This window comes from Gopherus flavomarginatus, chromosome 3 (assembly GCF_025201925.1).
Source record: "Gopherus flavomarginatus isolate rGopFla2 chromosome 3, rGopFla2.mat.asm, whole genome shotgun sequence".
NCBI classification, from domain to species: Eukaryota; Metazoa; Chordata; order Testudines; family Testudinidae; genus Gopherus; species Gopherus flavomarginatus.
The window spans coordinates 78935747-78954103 of NC_066619.1; the positions used below are offsets into that span (position 1 = coordinate 78935747).

Genomic DNA, 18357 nt, shown 5'->3' on the forward strand with positions numbered 1-18357 from the left:
TTTAGAGGGGTATAGCTTGTTCAGGAAAGACAGGCAGAGGAAAAAGGAAAGAGATATTGCAGTATAGGTTGAGAATATATACACTTGATATGAGGTCCAGAATGAGTTGAAGCAGACCAGTTGAATGTCTGTGGGTAAAGATAAGAGGAAAAGTAAGGATGACATCATGGTAGGGGGTCTGCTGTAGACCACCAAATCAGGAGGAGGTGGTGGATGAGGCATTTTTAGAACAAACAAATATCCAAAATGTAAGACCCAGTATCAATGGGGGGATTTAACTACCCAGACATCTGTTAGAAAAGTATAAGGGTCTGATAAGTTCTTGGAATGTATTAGGGACAAATTCTCATTTCAGAAAATAGGGGAAGTAATTAGAGGGACAGCCATTTTAGACTTAATTTTTGACTAACAGGAAGGAATTGGTAGTGAATCTGAAGGTGAAAGGCAATTTGGGGAAAAGTAATCGTGAGTGGCACACATCATGGTTCTAAGGAAAGAAAGGAGTGAGAGCAGCAGAATAAGGACAGTGGACTTCGAAGAAGATGATTTTAACAGACTCAGAGAACTAGTAGGTAGAGTTTTCTGGGAAGAAAATCTAAGGGGAAAAAGTATTCTAGAGAGCTGGCAGTTTCTCAAGGAAACAATATTAAATGCACAACTGTCAACTATCCTGATGAAAGAAGGGAAGAATAATTAGAGATCAGTTCGGCTCCATCAACTCTTTGATGACATGAAAATAAAAATAAAAAATCCTATAAAAAGTGGAAACATGGGCAAATTGCTAAGGAAGAGTACAAAAGAATTGTGCAGGCATGTAGGGACAAAATCTGAAAGTCTGTGGCACAAAATTAGTCATACCTAACAAAGGACATAAAAGGCGTTAAGAGATTTTTTTTAAATAGATTAGCAGTAAGAGAAAGATGAAGGAAAGGTGTTTTTTTTTTAATTACTATTTTTTAAATAACCTCTACTTAGTGAAGGAGAGCTAATAATGGGCAACATCAACAAGCCTGAGTTGTTTTAATACCTGTTTTGCTTCCATCTTCATGAAAAAGATTACTAGTAAGCACATGCTCAATACAATTAATATTAACAAGGGTGAAGGAATACAAGCCAAATTAGAGAGAGAACAGATTAAAGAATATTTAGATAAGTTAGATGTATCTAGGTCAGTAGTGCCTGATAAAAATTCATCTTAGGATACTTAAAGAACTAGCTGAAGCAATATTGCGACTGTTAGCAATGATCTTTGAGAACTCAGAGAGAGTGAGGTCTCAGATTACTGGTATAGGGCAAACACAGTACCTGTCTCTAAAAAGGGAAATGAAATGGACCTAGGGAATTATAGATCAGTTGGCTTAACTTCAGTGCTTGGAAAAATGCTGGGACAAATGATTAAACAATTAGTTTGTAAGCACCTAAAGGATATCAGGGTTATAAGGAATAGCCAGTATTGATTTGTCAAGAGCAAATACTGTCAAATCAACCTTATTTCCTTCTTTAACAGGTTCTCTGGCCTAGTGGATGAGGCAGGGAGGAAGCAGTAGGGGTGATATATCTTGATTTTAGTAAGGCTTTTGACACAGTCCTACATGACATTCTCATAAGCAAACTAGGAAAGTGTGGTCTAGATGAAATGATTATAAGTTGGGTGAATAACTGGTTGAAAGACTATTAAAAGATTCAGTGGTTTGCTGTCAAACTAGGAGGAGGTATCAAGTCGGATCCTGCAGGGGTCAGTCCTGCATCTGTTTCTGGTCAATATTTTTATTAATGACTTGGACAATGGAGTGGAGAGTATATTTATAAAACTTTTGGGTGGCACCAAATTTGGAGGGGTTCCAAACACTTTTTGGATGACAGGATTAGGGTTCAAAACAGCCTTGACAAATTGAAGAACTTGTCTGAAATCAACAAGATAATTTGACTAAAGGCAGGTTGAAATACTATACTTATAAAGGAAAAATCAGAGACAATTACAAAATGAGTAATAACGGGCTAGGTGATAGAACTGCTGAGAAGGATATGGGGTTTTGTAGTGGATCACAATGGGAATAGGATGCAGTTGTGAAAAAAGCTTTTAGCTTTCTGAGATGTATTAACAGCAGTGTCATATATAAAACACAAGAGCTAATTGTTCCACTGACTCTTCTCCACAGTGATGAGGCCTGAGCTGGAGTACTGTGTCCTATTATGGGTACCACACTTTAGGAAAGGTGGACAAATTGGGGAGAGTTCATAGCAGAGCAACAAAAAGTGATAAGTTTTATAAAACCTGACCTATGAAGAAAGGTTTTAAAAAAAGGGCATGTTTAGTCTTGAGAAAAGAAGACTGAGGGGAAACTGCTAACAGTCTTCAAATATGTTAAGGGCTGTTATAAAGAAGATGGTAATCAATTGTTTGCCATGTCCAGAGGAGATAGAATGAGAAGTAATGTGCAGCAAGGGAGACTTAGGTCAGCTATTTGGAAAAACTTTAAAAAGGGTAGTTCAGCATTGGAGTAGGCCTCCAAGGGAAGATGTGGAATCCCCATCTTTGGAGGTTTTTAAAAATAGATTGAGTAATCACCTGTCAGGTGTGATTCAGGTTTACTAGGGCCCGCCTCAGCATGAGGAGCTGGACTCGAACTCTCAAGGTCCTTTCCAGTCCTACATTTCCATGATTCTCTTAGTCTTAGCCCCAGAAAGGACTGAAAATGTTAATGAGTGTTAATAAGTTTAGCAGTTTGGGGTCGACATATGAAATAACTTTTTGTACACCTCCCTCTTCAGCATAACTGAATCTTGTGGTGGTCATTCCACTGTGCATAAAGCTATCCTCAGGATTTTGCAGTGGGCTAGAGAGTTAGTACTTGGGAAGGACCCCAAACTCAGTTGATTCATTTTACATTTCGGGTGTGAGATCCCCAGCTTCTTGCTGCCAAAATGTTATGGGCTGTTATAAAGAGCTACAAATTTCCTTCAACCCACGTAAATGTCGACGTCAGTTTGCTTTTTCATGGTTATCATTTCAAGGAAAAGAGATATAGACATATGACTTCTAGTAAAAGATTCTGCTTCATGGTGACCAAAGAACAATTTTGTTAAAAAGGAGCTTTCACAAAACTACTCCAATGCAATGTTTAACAACACAAATATAGTATAATGTGGCTGTTTGCTTAATTTTTTTCCCTACAACCTTAGGGAAGCTATAGTCCGCTTACTGAAATTGGAAATCACTGTCATACCATCAGATGGTTAGTTCATTATGATCACTTCTAATCCAGGTGTGCTATGTACAGTTCTACAAAAAAAATCTTGTTTTAAAGACAAGAAATTTGTAGGAATAAATTATGGAGGTAGCAAGTCTCATCTGAATAGTTAAAAATAAACTTAGTTTTCATATGTAAACACAGTTTTATGGGAAAAATACTTTTATGGCATGGCATGTGAAATGTTAATATTAAAGATACTTCAAGATAAATGATTGGCTGAGTGAATAAGTACCTCACTGTAGTCCAGGGGTTCTCAAACTGGGGATCGTGACCCCTTACAGGGTTGCGACGTTATTACAAGGGGGGTTGTGAGCTGCCAGCCTCCAGCCCAAACCCCACTTCACCTCCAGCTTAGTGCGTGCGTGTGCATGCGTGTGTGTATATGTATATGGTGTGTGTATATATATAATGTGTGTTTTTAATTTATATAGGGGGACACACTTAGAGGCTTGCTGTATGAAAGAGGTCACCAATACAAAAATTTGAGAACTGCTGTAGTCCATGTACTGATTTTCATTAGGTTAGTTTTTGTGATTAGCTTTCTTTGGGTCAAACTTGTATCAGTGGTTTAAACCATTAACGTTCTTTCTTTAAATGTATAAATTTGTCATAATAGGTACAATTTCTATACCAGGAGGCTGGGCCGTTGGTATTATGTGCATTGTTAACAAGGCCTAGTGTAGTATTCACTTTTACTCAAAACATTTCTGTGGGGCTGTAAATTTATACAATGGTTTATAGAGAAGACTGGGTATTGTAGATGAGTCACTAGGGACACAATTATCAGAGGGGTAGCCATGTTAGTCTATGTCCACATAAACAACGAGGAGTCCAGTGGCACCTTAAAGACTAACAGATTTATTTGGGCATAAGCTTTTGTGGTAAAAAAATAAACAACCCACTTGTTCAGATGCATGGAGTGAAAATTACAGATGCAGGCATAAATATACTGACACATGAAGAGAAGGGAGTTACCTTAAAAGTGGAGAACCAGTGTCGACAATGCCAATACAGTCAGGGTGGATGTGGTCCATTCCCAATAATTTATGAGAAGGTGTCAATACCAAGAGAGAGAAACTTGCTTTTGTAGTGAGCCAGCCACTCCCAGTCCCTATTCAAGCCCAAATTAATGGTGTTAAATTTGCAAATGAATTGTAGCTCTGCAGTTTCTCTTTGAAGTCTGTGAAGTTTTTTGTTGTTGTTGAAGGATGGCTACTTTTAAATCTGTTATAGAATGTTCAGGGAGATTGAAGTGTTTTCCTACTAGCTTTTATATGTTACTATTCCTGATATCCGATTTGTGTCCATTTATCCTTTTACATAGAGACTGTCTGTAATTTTCACTCCATGAATCTGAAGAAGTGGGATTTTTTTACCCATGAAAGCTTATGCCCAAATAAATCTGTAGGAACACAATTACAAATACTTGTTTGGTTAGCTGCTACCTTTACAAATAAAATCCAATAAAAACAATAAATAGAAGGAATGTTACTGATGTCAGTTTATTTCTCTGCTTGTTGTTGGTACTTCCACTCTTGTGTTTTTTAAAAGAAATTCCTCGCAAAATTTCTTTTCATACAACATGTAAAATATAGCTGCTTTATTATAATCAAGATGAGTGATGTGGTACTTTTGATGAGTGTGCTTCTACTTGATTCTTCCTTTTTAAAGTTAAAATTAATATTAATTCCCCTTCCCCTACCCCCGAATTGTATAGAGCTTGTTATAGCAGGGTTTGACTCTAAGTTATAAATACACCTTAAAAATGCAATTACTTCAGAATTCATTGTACAAAATGATTATTATAGTAAATGTGGCCCTCTAGGCTAGTCTCTACTGCAGGTTGTCTTGTCTAGTATAGGTGAAACCTAAGCCAAATTTAGACTAAAATGTGGGTTAACTCTTGTCTGTCTCAAAATGAATATAGCCCTTTTCTGTTTTGTTCTATTTATGGTTCTAATTTTGCAAGGAAATTATTAGGCTGAGTTTGTGCTATGAATGGAAAAATGGGCTGCTTTACCTTGAATGGTCCTCTACAGTATGTGCTAACTAATTTCCTGAACAATCTGTTCCATCTTGTGTTTTGCTGTGATGCTAGGAGTTCCTTTCCCAGACATGAAGACCTGTGTGTGACTTGAAAGCTTTTCTCTCACCAAAAGAAGTTGGTCCAATACAAGTTATTACTGTACCCACCTTGTCTCTTTGGGCCATGAGGCATTTTTAAAAGAGCTGATCTGAGCTCTTTCAGAATGCTTTTTATCTTAAACAACTTTCACAATCCATTAAACTTTTTTTAAAATGTATGGACAAAATTTTACTTTGCCAATATTCTTAGTTTCCTTTGATGCTACTGGAGACTTTTATTTTTATAACAGCTTTCTCCATCTTGTCAACTCCTGTTCTTCAGTAAAATTATAATCCTGTCATCATATTAGTCTCTTGCTATGGGAATTAGTTGTCTTATTTGTGGGAGCACAGTACAGACTGTAATAGGAGTTCAGTGGATTTTTACATACACAGCATCTTGTTTGGTCCTATAACTTTAGTTAGAAGTCACATAATAAAAGTTGGGACATCAGCACAAATTACATGGTTTGATACACTGTTAATTAGCAAACATGGTAGGAACACTGGCAGTATGAATTTAAGGTAGGTTTGAAAGTTTCCCATAGAACTACAATAGTTAAATACTGTGCAGGTGAAGGAGTGGGATTACAGAAAAGAGAGGAATTTTATAGATGTTGTATTCTGGCCTAATCTGACAGTTTGGATTTTTTTAGTACAAGGCAGTAATTTTGTGAGGAAATTTTTTGATAGTGTTAGGATGCAATATGAGTGTTGTAATTAGCAGCTGCATACTAAGATTTTTTTTTTGTATTCAGTTAAGAACTCTGCAGTTGTTAATAGTTATTTACCATCTTAATGTAAAACAAAAGGTGACATTTCATGCTGGTTCTGTTGTAAAATATGACGTGAGATTCATTTTCTTCTATAGTCAGATGAATTATGTATTAGTGTGACAAATTATGCAGTTACGCCACTGAAACAGTAAAGTGGAATTGAAATAAAATTCATTGGCAATTTAGAAATGTTACTTTTATATTTGTGGTGGTATGTACAGTTTCATTAGCCTTAAGACCTAAATCGAGACTGAAATGACCATTTTAAAAAGGAGGAAGAACTGTTTAAATGCTTTCTATGATAGGATATTCTCTATAGATTTTAGGCTAATTTGGACTGAATTGAAAACCCAGGAATTGTACAGTTCTGTGTTCTAACTTTTAACCTTGTAGGGGAAAAAATAGACTACAAAACTATTTGGGATCAAGTATGGATTATTGACTGTTTGGATTGGGCCCTGGATAGATGCCCGAATTAAACAAGCCATGAAAGAAATTATTATTACAATTTTAAATAGCCTATAAACCTTTTTGCTTTAAAACATTTTTCTTCTATTCATTTTAATATGCACACTGATTACAAGTATATTGAAGAGTGTTTAATTTAAAAAGTAATAATACCTAACTTTTATATAGTGCTTATGCAACTATATCTGCTAGACAGGGAACTACCTCCTTGAAGTTTCAACATTGTGCTGACAAGTTTGATAGATGCACCTTTTGACTCCCTAGCTACATGTTCCCTCTTCCATCTAGCCATCAAAACAGCCTTTTTATTAGCAATAACATCTTCTAGAAGGGTGATGGAAATACAGGCACTAATGGTAGGACCACCTTTACACTGCATATATGTACAGGGTGACCTTGGGACTTTACCTGAAGTTCTTGCCAAAGGTAGTCTCGGGCTTCCCTCTCAACCAAACAGTATTTCTACCTTTTTTCTGAGAGTTTTTAAATCTGCAGAAGGGAAGGCTAAACTTCACACCTTAGATGTATTTAGAGTGCTCGCCTACCTTGGCAGAAATAAGCTATTTTAAGTGTCCTCTAGATTCTTTGGAACCTATGGCGATAGGATAAAATGTCAGGCAGTATCAACTCAGAGACTCTCATTAGGTTTCTACATATGATAAGTTTTACTACAAAATAACCAGTTTAGACACACTGTTGAGGGTTACAGACCCTTTACGAGAGCTCAAGAAGATTCTACAGCATCTCTGAGAACTGTTCCAATAATAGAGATATGTCAGACAATTACCTCAAGTTCAGTACATACATTTACGCAGCATTACTCTGTAGTAGAAGCATCAAGATCTGGTTCTCATTTTGGTGGGGCTGTCTTGCAGTCATGCATTTAGACTCCTAGCACCCCAGTTCTTTCCCATCCCCAATCTAGATCACTGCTTGTGGTCACCAACAGTGGAATATATATATGGATAGGCACTCAACGGAAAAATTACAGTAACTGTGGTTCTTTGAGAAGATGTCCATATATTTTCCATGATCCACCCTCTGTCTCAGCTACTGTGTAGCATTGTAATGCCTGGATTCTGTACTGGCAAAGGAAGAGGAATAGTTAGGGTTTCTCTCCCTTTATGGCTTTGATTGGAAGGCCCGAGGATGCTCGAGGCACTGGTGCAGTTCCAATAGATGCTGTTGGCCAAAAGAATCTGAGCTCCAGTGCATAGGGAGCATGCACACTAACAAGTGGAATGTATAGACAACACATCTGCAAGAACCCTGGTTACTGTAAAGTAAGTTTCTCTTCTTTCTACGGAAGTCCTCTGCCTCAACTGAACCTTCAGAATCTGTCTCATCCTGTTTAATTCCCCTCTACCAGAGCTAAATGACATCGCTACCTTTGTTGTAGTCAAGGGCCATATGTGACTGAATGTACTATCTGTAAGTGTAACTCTCTACTTGGCAACAGAAATTTTCCTCCCTACTCCTACTGTGCATCCTGAGAACAGGCAAGTTAATGAGGAAGGGTTAGTAGTAGGTGCACCTTGAAGGCAGAGGGTGAGTTAGATGCCAAGGAGGGAGGGTATGTATGAGACTGAAAAGGGAATGGACTGGGGCCTCTGTAGACTTAGGGAAAGACTTGGAGAGGCTCCAAGCTACTGCAATGATCAGGAAATTGGGAGGAGAAGCTGAAAGCTTATAAAAATTGTAGATAATTTTCTAATACAAAAGGTATTATACCCAACATGAGAGAACTCTATTTTGTACCTATTTATAATGGATAAAGATGAATTAATCAGTCACTGGACTGGAAGTTAGTTGTGTAGTGATCAATGGTTATGACTTGATTACATTGCATATGAGCAACTTGAGGATAGATCCATCCAGTAGTGTATGTACTTGGTACTTCAAAAGAGAGAACTTTCCAAGGCTGAGGAGATTTATAAGCAGGATTAATTATGAGGCCAAAACTAAGAAAAACATGAATGAAAATTTGGAGTTCTTGAATAGTTTATGACCTAGCCCAAAAGCTAAAATTTCACAATGAAGGAAGAAGGGCAGCAATGACTGAAAGCCCATACTGGTTCAGTAGGAAAGAGTAGGCAGGAATTGGAGATTAAAAAAAAGTAGCAAATAGAAAAAAGAGGAAATAGCAATCAATATACATTTCAAATTCTGAATTGCAGAGAATTGATAGGGGAAGCTGAAGACCTGAAGGCAAAAATCTCTGAGTGACAAGAATAGGGAGAACAAAGAGTTTTTAAAAATGTTAGAAACAAAAGATACCCTAGCAATGGCATAGGCCTGTTTAATAGATGGAGATGGTAAAATTGTTAATGATGTGGAAAAGGCATAAGTACTTTTATCTGTTAGTAACTATCCAGAATGCCAACATTTACTAGAGGTAACCATTATAAAATTAGCAGGTTCAGGTAACTTGCTCCAGAGAGTTCTAAAAGAGTTGGCTGAGGAGATCTGTTCTGCTGATATTAATCTGTAATAAATCTTGGAATACCATGAATATTCCAGAAGAGCGCTAATGTTATGATAGTATTCAAAAAAAGTGGGATGACATGGGTAACTATAGTCTGGTTAGCCTGATATCAGTCCCAGTCAAAATAATGGAAATACTAATATGAGATTCAATTGAAAACTAAACAATAGGAATATATTTTAATGCCAGTCAACATGCTTTTGTGGAAAATAGGTCTTGTCAAACCTGATATAATTCTTAGAGATTATAAATTTGGTTGATAAAGGTAACTGTATAAATGTATTAGACTTTGGTAACACATTTGACATAATGCTGCATGAAGTTCTGATTTTGAAAATTAGCAATATACAGTATCAATAAAATACACCAAGTGTATTAAGCACTGGCTAACAGATCCGAAAGTGTTTGTCAGGGAAGAATCCTCATCAAATAGGGATGTTACTAATGAAGCTCTGAAGGCATTTATATTTGGCCCAATACTATCCAACATTTTCATCAGTGATCTGGAAATATAAAATCACTGCTGATAAAATTTGCAGATTATGTAAAACCTGAGGGAGTGGTGTATAATGACAGAACAGCCATACAACCAAATGCGAAGTTGTACACCTAGGAACAAGGAATGTACCCCATACCTACAGAATGGGGAACTCTGTCCTGGAATGAATGGACTCTGAAAAAAGATTTAGGGGTCGTAATGGACAAGCAGCTGAACATGAGCTCCTAGTGCGATTCTGTGGCAAAAACAGCTGACGTAATCCTTGGATGTAGAAACAATAGTAGTAAATAGAAGCAGAGAGATGACATGGCACTGGGGAGACCGGTACTGGAATACTGTGTACATTTCTGGTGTGAACATTTTAAAGAGGCTGTTGACAAGTTTGAGTGGGTGCAGAAAATAGCCACCAACATTATTTGAGGGCTGGAGAAATGTTTTACAGTGAGAGACCTAGAATTCAATCTGATTATCTTATAAAAAAGAGGATTGAGAGGTGACTTGATTAGTATATAAGTATCTTCATGCAAAGACAATACTAAAGGGCTTCTTTATTTGGCAGAGAAAGACATAACAAAAAACAATGGTTGGGAACCAGATAAATTCAAATTGGAAACATGCACAAATATAATAGAGGGAGATTAAACATTGGAACACATTGCCATCTACCCTGGTGGATTCTCCATCTCTTAATGTCTTCAGATCAAGACTGAATGCCTTTCTGGAAGATACGCTTTAGCCAAATGCATGATACTGGACTCAATATAAGAGTAACTGGGTGAAATTTAATGGACGATACAGAGGAGGTAATCTAATTATCTGGTCTTAACTCTGAGAATCTATGAAAAAGGCAGGTGTTATAGGGGAAACCCAAAAGATGGGTTCAAGTGGTGTAGAGGAGGCAACTGCTGAAAGGGGTAATTATCAAAGCTTGCAGCACCGCAAAAGCGAATTACTTGAGATCTGCTTTCATTCTTATATTCAGATATCTTTAAAGTATGTAGTGAACAGTTCAAAAAAGGAAATGTGCTGCTCAAAAGGAAGATTTCTTTTTTACATAAGCTACAGGAAATTAAATATAAAGAAATTGAAATGTAATAACATGTCAACAATAAACATGAATCAAAACATGATCTGCATTATTGGAGTTAAATACTTAAACCTTTAAGTCAACCATTATAAACAAGTAAAGAATATTATAAAATAGGCTAAACATAAGTTGAATATTTAAGAACATTATGTCTAGACATAGTTAATGCTTACTACACATGTAGCACTATGGTTTATAGTCAGTACTCTGTTGTTATAAAAAGGTAATAAACCAACTTTTCAGAGCAACTAGTTGCTTATGTTCTTCCAGGTTCATTATGGTAGGTTGTCTGATCATTTGTTTGCATAATCACTACTATACTTCCTGTTTACAAACAAGGATCTCACAAACTTAGAGCTAAGACTACTGAAATAATTGCTGTAATACTTATGCAAAATGCATAGTCCTCATTAGCTATAAGAAGCCCAGAATGTCACCAGATTCAATCATCATTGGGATTTGTGGACTGTTATCATCCATCTTTTAAGTTCTCAAACATTTTGACTTAATGGATTACATGCATGCAACAGCAAGCTGTGTATCTATGGCACGCTGAGAGTCCTAGACCATTGTGATATCAAAGGTAACTCAACCAATAACCACCCTCAAGAACATAAGAATAGACATACTGTGGGTCAGATGAGTGGCTCACCTAGCCTGGAATCCTGTCTTCCGATAGTGGCCAGTACCAGGTGCTTCAGAGGGAATGAACAGAACAGCTTTATTGAGTGATCCATCCCCTGTCATCCAGTCCCAGCTTCTGGCAGTCAGAGGGATGGTGACACGTAGAGCATGGGGCTGCATTGCTGACCATCTTGGCTAATAGCCATTAATTGACCTATTCTCCATAAACTTATCTAATTCTTTTTTGAACCCAGTTATACTTTTTTCATTGACAACGTTCCCAGCAACGAGTTCCACTGGTTGACTCTGTGTTGTGTGAAAAAGTACCTCCTTATGTTTTTTTTTTTAAACCTGTTGCCTATTAACTTCATTAGGTAATGCCTGGTTCTTGTATTACATGAAAGGAGTAAATAGCACTTCCTTATTCACTTTCTTCACACCATTCATGCTTTTATAGACCTCTATCATATCCCCTTTAGTCATGTCTTCTCTAAGTGATCCACTCCAGTCTTTTCAGTCTCTCCCCATATGGTAGGTGTTCCATCCCCTAATCATTTTTATTACTCTTCTCTGTACGTTTTCTAGTTCTAATATATTTTTTGAGATGGGGTGACCAGAACTGCATACAGTATTCAAGGTGCAGATCAGGGCCGTCCTGTGTAGTAGTATTAGATGGGTGCCCCTATGCCCGACAGCAGCCTGGGCTTGCAGCCTGGGGGGAGGGACGAGGCAGCAAGGATACCGAGCTGCCCGGCTGCCTCACGTTGGTGGAGAGTCACAGTTCCCCGCCGAGACCCCTGTACCCTCTCCCTCATGCAGAATGCACGGCGCCTGTGCATTTGGCTCTTGAATATGGCCCCTGCCTAAGGACACTACAGTGCGCACTGGGTGTGCGGGAGCCAACCTGATCTTACCTGCTGTTGTGGGCGGTAGGTGAAGCTGCCGCTTGAGGAGGTTGTGGTCTTGCCCATACTCCACCCCTGTTCTGCCCCACGCCCCACCCCCACTCTGCCCAGGTCCCACCTTCCCCCATTGTCTCCCTTCTCTCTTCTCTCCCCGTCCCTGCTCACCCCCTTCCAACCAAATCCCTGAATGCAAATGAAGCGAAGGACATTAGAAAGAAATTGCAGAAGAGTGTTTGTTTTTTTCCCCAGAAGAAAATAGATCATGTTTTCACCTACATGCCAGATGGTGAAGACTGGACATGCAGAAGGTACCTAATTAAAAACGCTAAATTTGGGAATAAAAATGTCAGTCACAGGTATTTTGATATATCCGGAAGTTTGTCAGAGATTTATTTGCAAAAACTTGATAGTAAGGGCAAGTCAGGTGTCCTGCTGAATACATGATACAGTTCTTCTGTTTTACATTTTCTTAATCCGTATTTCTAAGCTGATTTTATATTTGAAATGTACGCTTAAGCCTTCATAAAGTAATCATTCCAGATTACTACATATTTAACTCACTGAAACAAAGACATTATTTTAAATTAATCAGTCACAGAGGTTTAGTATGTTCATAACAATGTTTATAGCTTTAGAAAAAGGGAACACTAATTTTCTTTGTGTGATCTCCATAACAATAGACATGTTTATGAAATTTCACTAACTTTAAAAAATGTTTCCAAAGACTTTAGGCATAGCAAAGGATATCTTAAGGATTTTTAAGAGATATGATTTTATAATCTTAAGCAATCTTGTAATATTTTTAAAGCAAATTTCAAACTAAGGGCCTGTAGACTAACATGTGCATTACTGTAATATTTACTCAGAACTGTTTTTATCAGTAAATTCAGAAACTGACAGTATATACTTAAGCGCTGGCAAATGCCTGTTAAATGGCTTCATTACCACTTGAATGGCTCTTTAACAGTGTCACTGTTGTGCTAATAGGTCTGGCAGGCTGGAAGGCTTTTTCACTTTTAAGTTACTAGATCCCCTCCAGAGGAAGACTCACCAGGCTGCAGCAACTAGCTGTGGGAGCCTGCAGCGATAGGAGGCAGGGGGGAAGCGGGGTAAATGTGGACACTAAGACCCAGGGGTGTCCCAAATTTTTGGGTGCTCTACGCAGCCATGTATGCTGTGTAGGGACAGCCCTGGTATGGATGTACAATGTATTTATATAGTGGCATTGGGATATTTTCTGTTTTGTTATCTGTCCCTTTCCTAGTGGTTACTAATGTCCCATACTGTGCAGCTAATTTGTGCACAACAATTTTATTGTCTGCATGAAGGAAACTGCACAGATGGTGGATTATTTGGCTTAACTGCCAGACCCATGAAACAGCACAGGGTTTCACATACTAGTTTGTAAGCAAGAGAAATCTGACCTCAGCTTTACATTTAAAAAAATGAATCACTTGTAAATTAATAAAACTCATGAACATTAAATTAACTTTAGATTTCCCCAAAATTCAATCCATGTCTTTAGAATAAGTGATGTTGATCACAACCAATATTACACTTGTCTTGTCTAAGAGGGATTTAAAGCCTGTTTTTAACTGGAAAAACAGACACATCCTTATTGAATAGTGTCTGCCAGTGCCTCCATAACATTGTGAAGTAGAAAAAAAGTGTTATGCACATGTTTTGGCACATCTCCCATGCACGTCTGCCATTGTTAACTCTGCCTACATACCTGCCAATGCAGGGAAGCAAATTCCATTCTACAGCTGTTTCCTTCATAACCAGCATGTAGCTGTAGAAATGAACTACATAACTCTAAAGGAAACCCAAAAAACCTGCTAGTTTCCATATGTTTTTGACAAGTATTTTGAATGCCTTAAAATATTACAAACAGATTGAAAAAGCAGTATTTATGGGCAACAAAGATGGCAATGGAGATGAACAATTCCTGAGACTTTGGAGTTAACAAATCTCTTGCTTGTGATCCAGTGAGGATAAAAATAGTTCTGTTTTTCACTGTGGTGGTGTACTCACAATAGTTTTTAACAAGATGTATCTTCAATTCTGAGAAGTGTTAAACTATATTAAGTACTTTGTGGACCATCGGTTTCATTATTCACAACCTTTCTTTTCCCCGCCTTCAACCCGTTTGCTTGCAACAGTTTTACGTTGCACTAAACATTCCTCAGCTGAATGATCATTATGGAATGTTCAGTTGCTGCATTTTTTGTTAGAAAAAAGTACTTGATGAGAAAAATGTTAGCTTTTCCAACTTTGCCACTCTTGTATGCACATATGCAGAAATAGACAATTCTAAAGGTGTGCTGTGTTCCTTGCCAAAAACATGTTCTCCTTGCACGTCAATTTGTCCCATTACAGTTACTCTTTTTTTCTTTTTTTATATCTCCAACTGTCTGTGCCTCCTCTTTCTATAAATCATCTGGCCCGCATTCTTGGATTTCTGCACCTACAAGTCCATTGGATAAGCCAGAAGTTTGGGTTTGGGTTTGGGTTCCAGAAGATGGAAACAGAACACTTGAAATTTTGAGTTACGATATCCTTTTGCATATATATAAAGCCGTAGACTTGGGTCTGGTCTATAAGCTAAGGGTATGATTTTTTGTTTGTTTGTTTTTGGTCACTGCAGTAGTGTGTGTACAGTTATAATGGTATAAATGTACCTTATGCTGGTATAGCCTATTCCCTTTCCTTTATGTAAATAAGCTATACTGATATAAACACTTATGTATTGGTGTAACTGTGTCCATACTAACTATAGCAGTCTAGATAAATTGGAGCATGAGCTTTCGTGGGTGAATACCCACTTCCTCAGATGCATGGGGAAGTGGGTATTCACCCACGAAAGCTCATGCTCCAAAACGTCTGTTAGTCTATAAGGTGCCACAGGATTCTTTGCTGCTTTTACAGATCCAGACTAACACGGCTACCCTCTGATAGATAAATTGGTACATTTGTGAGCTGATAAAGCCCTTAATTGTCTTCAGAAGGTGGAACAGCAACCAAACTGGTTTGCTGTTATGGTCTAGCAAAATAGTTCTCACTACAACCACCAGTAACAAGCAAAAAAGGAGGAAAGATGCTTTCAGTGGGGCACGTATGGAGGGTAGCAGCTGCTTCCACTGCTACATTTGTGGCACCTACAGTCAGCTACTACCCACACGCCAACATGCAAGGGCCTGCTGCAAGACTAAAGACATTTAAATGTTAGACCACCTGCGAAGGATTGCTGGATTTTAGTTGCAGGACAGCTATTTGTGGGTTCTGGGTCAGAAAAGATGGGTATATAGTTAAGACACCTAAACAACCTTAGTACTATCTTGTAGTGACATCACGAGGAAAAAATATGAACCCTATCTAATATGCCTTTAAAAATCAGTTTAATTCTTGATCACAAGCACTAATATGCAGCAGTCATAATTGTATGGTTATTGTGTGACATCACTACAGGGCAGATTTAAGATTGCTTTGATGCCTTACAGCATTTTTATACCTTCACGTGTTTGGGTTTCTTTTGAGTTTATCCTTACCTCTTAAATTTCATGGATTTATAATATTTGTTCTTGGGATAATTACATAATTCCTTTAATGGATTTTTAACTTTAATTACTGATATGTACACTCAACTGTAGCTCCATCTTTATGTAGATTTGTCTGCGAAGATGGTAAAATTTTCCAGGAACACTCTCTCGTAAGCCACGTGTTGGTCTGAATTTTTTACTTACTGTTGAAAGTATTACTTAAGAGTACTATAACTGAACAATTATAAAGAAAAACTTTTCACTTTGTGTGTATTACAGTACTTCATGCATGATGTTTCATAATTTCCTATATGTAGTCAGTCATTTTTATGCTTTTTGAGTCTTTAACAGAGTGACCGACAAGAAAAAACATTAAACAAAATAAGAAAATGTTACTATAAAATCACACAAATTAGCAACAGAATTTGTGACCGTTTATAGTACATGAGTTAAAGTAATGTTTTAAAAAGGAAGCTTCAACGAGATTTCAAGTAGACACAATGAGTGTGCCTTCCTCAGACATGTTTGTTGTACCCAGCTGATGATCTCTAAGGAGATATGACCATGGATGCATTACTGCTCTGGATAAATCATACTAAGCTAGAAAACATATTGTTTTTTGAGGATATTAGATATATAGATATTTTTAATCAAAATTAGATATTTTATATTCTTGTATGCCAGTACTCAGAATGCTTTTTCATCTAACAGCTTTTTAATATGGTGCTGGTGTCTGAGATTTGGGATCAAAGCAATAAATTTGGGTGTATTCTATGTAATACTTAAGTGAGAATAATGGAGGACTTTCTTCACTTCTAGTCTCAATGCCTTGACAAAGACTATGTTAAACATCCCATAAAGAGTTAAGTTGAAATGCCAATAGACATTTCTTACCAAATTTACCACTCAAACATGGTAAGAATTGGAAAACGATTAGGTGCAGTACATTCTGAATACAGTCTAAGTTAACATAAAAATAATCCTATTAGCATCCCAGTTTTTGAGTTTGCCAACATGTGCTCTAATTGTAGATCCCAGGAAGATCTCCAAGAAGTGCAAAGGATCCTGTTATTACATTACCATCCATAGAGTCTAGGTACTATTCTTAGTGCCAATAAGCTGAAAAGAGATATGAATGAGAGAGAGAGGGAACAATACAAAGATGCCAAATAAGGTGTAATTACAGTTCTGGAAGGGAGAGTGAACACCATTTTTAAGTATTAAAAAGCAGTTACAGTCTTCATTTGATTTCTAAATTTATTCTATCAAATGTTTCCATTCAAAAAGTACATTAAGTAATTAATTCTTACGTGACTCAGTAATTTAAGGTATTCATGTGGCCAATGGAAGGTAGTCATGTCTACACTGCAAACTTCTGCTGTCAAAGATATATCTGTCAGGGATATGAAGAAGTGTGAAGCCTGGCTGACAAAACTGTGCCAGCAAAAGCCATTATGCTAGCCATTGTGTAGTTGACAGTTATACCAGTAAAATAGCAGTTTGCTTATATAAGCTGCATCTACACTAGGAGCACTTTATTGATATAGTATATTGGTATAGCTATACTGAGAGAGTGCTTTTAGTGTAGACATGGCCAGTAATGCAAACTCAGTAACAGATTTTCTCAACTCAGCACATAGGGTTTTATTAGTGTAACTGTGTTACTTCCAAAAGATACTTTTATGGCTACAGCACTGGATGCTGTTTTGAGAATCACATATTCCTGTGTATGTTTTCTGTTAATGTTTCTCGTTGAGTGAGATAAAGAACTCTAGTAGTCACTAAAATTAATTATTTTTAGATAGCCTACCTGGCATGAGTGGGGAAAAAAAAAATAGGAAAACTGGATGTCTAGATAAATGCACTTTTTGTTTTTATGGTATCCTTACACTATCATTTTCCTGTAGATTTTAGTAAAATATTTTACTGAAATGGGTTTTTGTAAAACAAATAAGACTTAATTTAGATACTAAATGTCAAAAGTGAGCAAGATCCATGCAACTGAGACTTGCATCGTGTATATTAAATTCATAACATTGAAGAGATATTGCCAGAACACATTTGACTTTAACTTTAGGTTTTGTAAAAACAAGGTTTGCAAAAGTCAAAATGTTTCCATGAACTTAAATAAAAATAAATCATTGGGAAGGTTTTTCTAACAAATATTCCCATACATATTTGCAATCTAGCATTGCTATTTTGTGCTAGTGCGTAAAGAAACCAGAAATGAAATGGACTAGGTATTGGCTTATTTCTTCCTGTCTAAGCTAAGAGAAATGCAAAATATCAATAGCATAAAGTTTAAAGTTTAGTTCTCCAGTTTTAATGATGAAAGATGTTAACAGCATAAAAGAAACTTAAAAAAAAAAATCATGGTTAGGTGCCTAACTCCCATTGTTTTCCATTGAACATCCTGTTAGACATCATACCTTTGAAAATTGGTAGAGGGAAATTAAGCTTTCCTGCTTTTTCAACTTGCAAGTGATTTCTCACTAGTCCAGATGAAGGAAGTGTTCTCTGCACCTGCTAGCTGAATTGAAACCAAAAATAATTAAGACAAAATCTTTTGTGCACAACAACAATTGAAAGTACTTAA

At 37.1% G+C, this 18357-nt stretch overlaps 1 protein-coding gene across 12 annotated transcripts in view; it reads left to right on the forward strand.

The window, feature by feature from the left end:
* The window catches only part of CSNK1G3 (casein kinase 1 gamma 3), a 146917-nt gene that overhangs the window by 64131 nt on the left and 64429 nt on the right, over positions 1-18357 (forward strand). Inside the window, exon 1 of one of the 12 annotated variants that reach the window (XM_050945874.1) lies at positions 15921-15931. The exons of the other annotated variants lie outside the window; for them this stretch is intronic. The gene's annotated coding sequence lies outside the window, so the exon portion shown is untranslated. Of the gene's footprint in view, positions 1-15920; positions 15932-18357 lie in introns of those variants that run through there. 12 annotated transcript variants of the gene reach the window in all.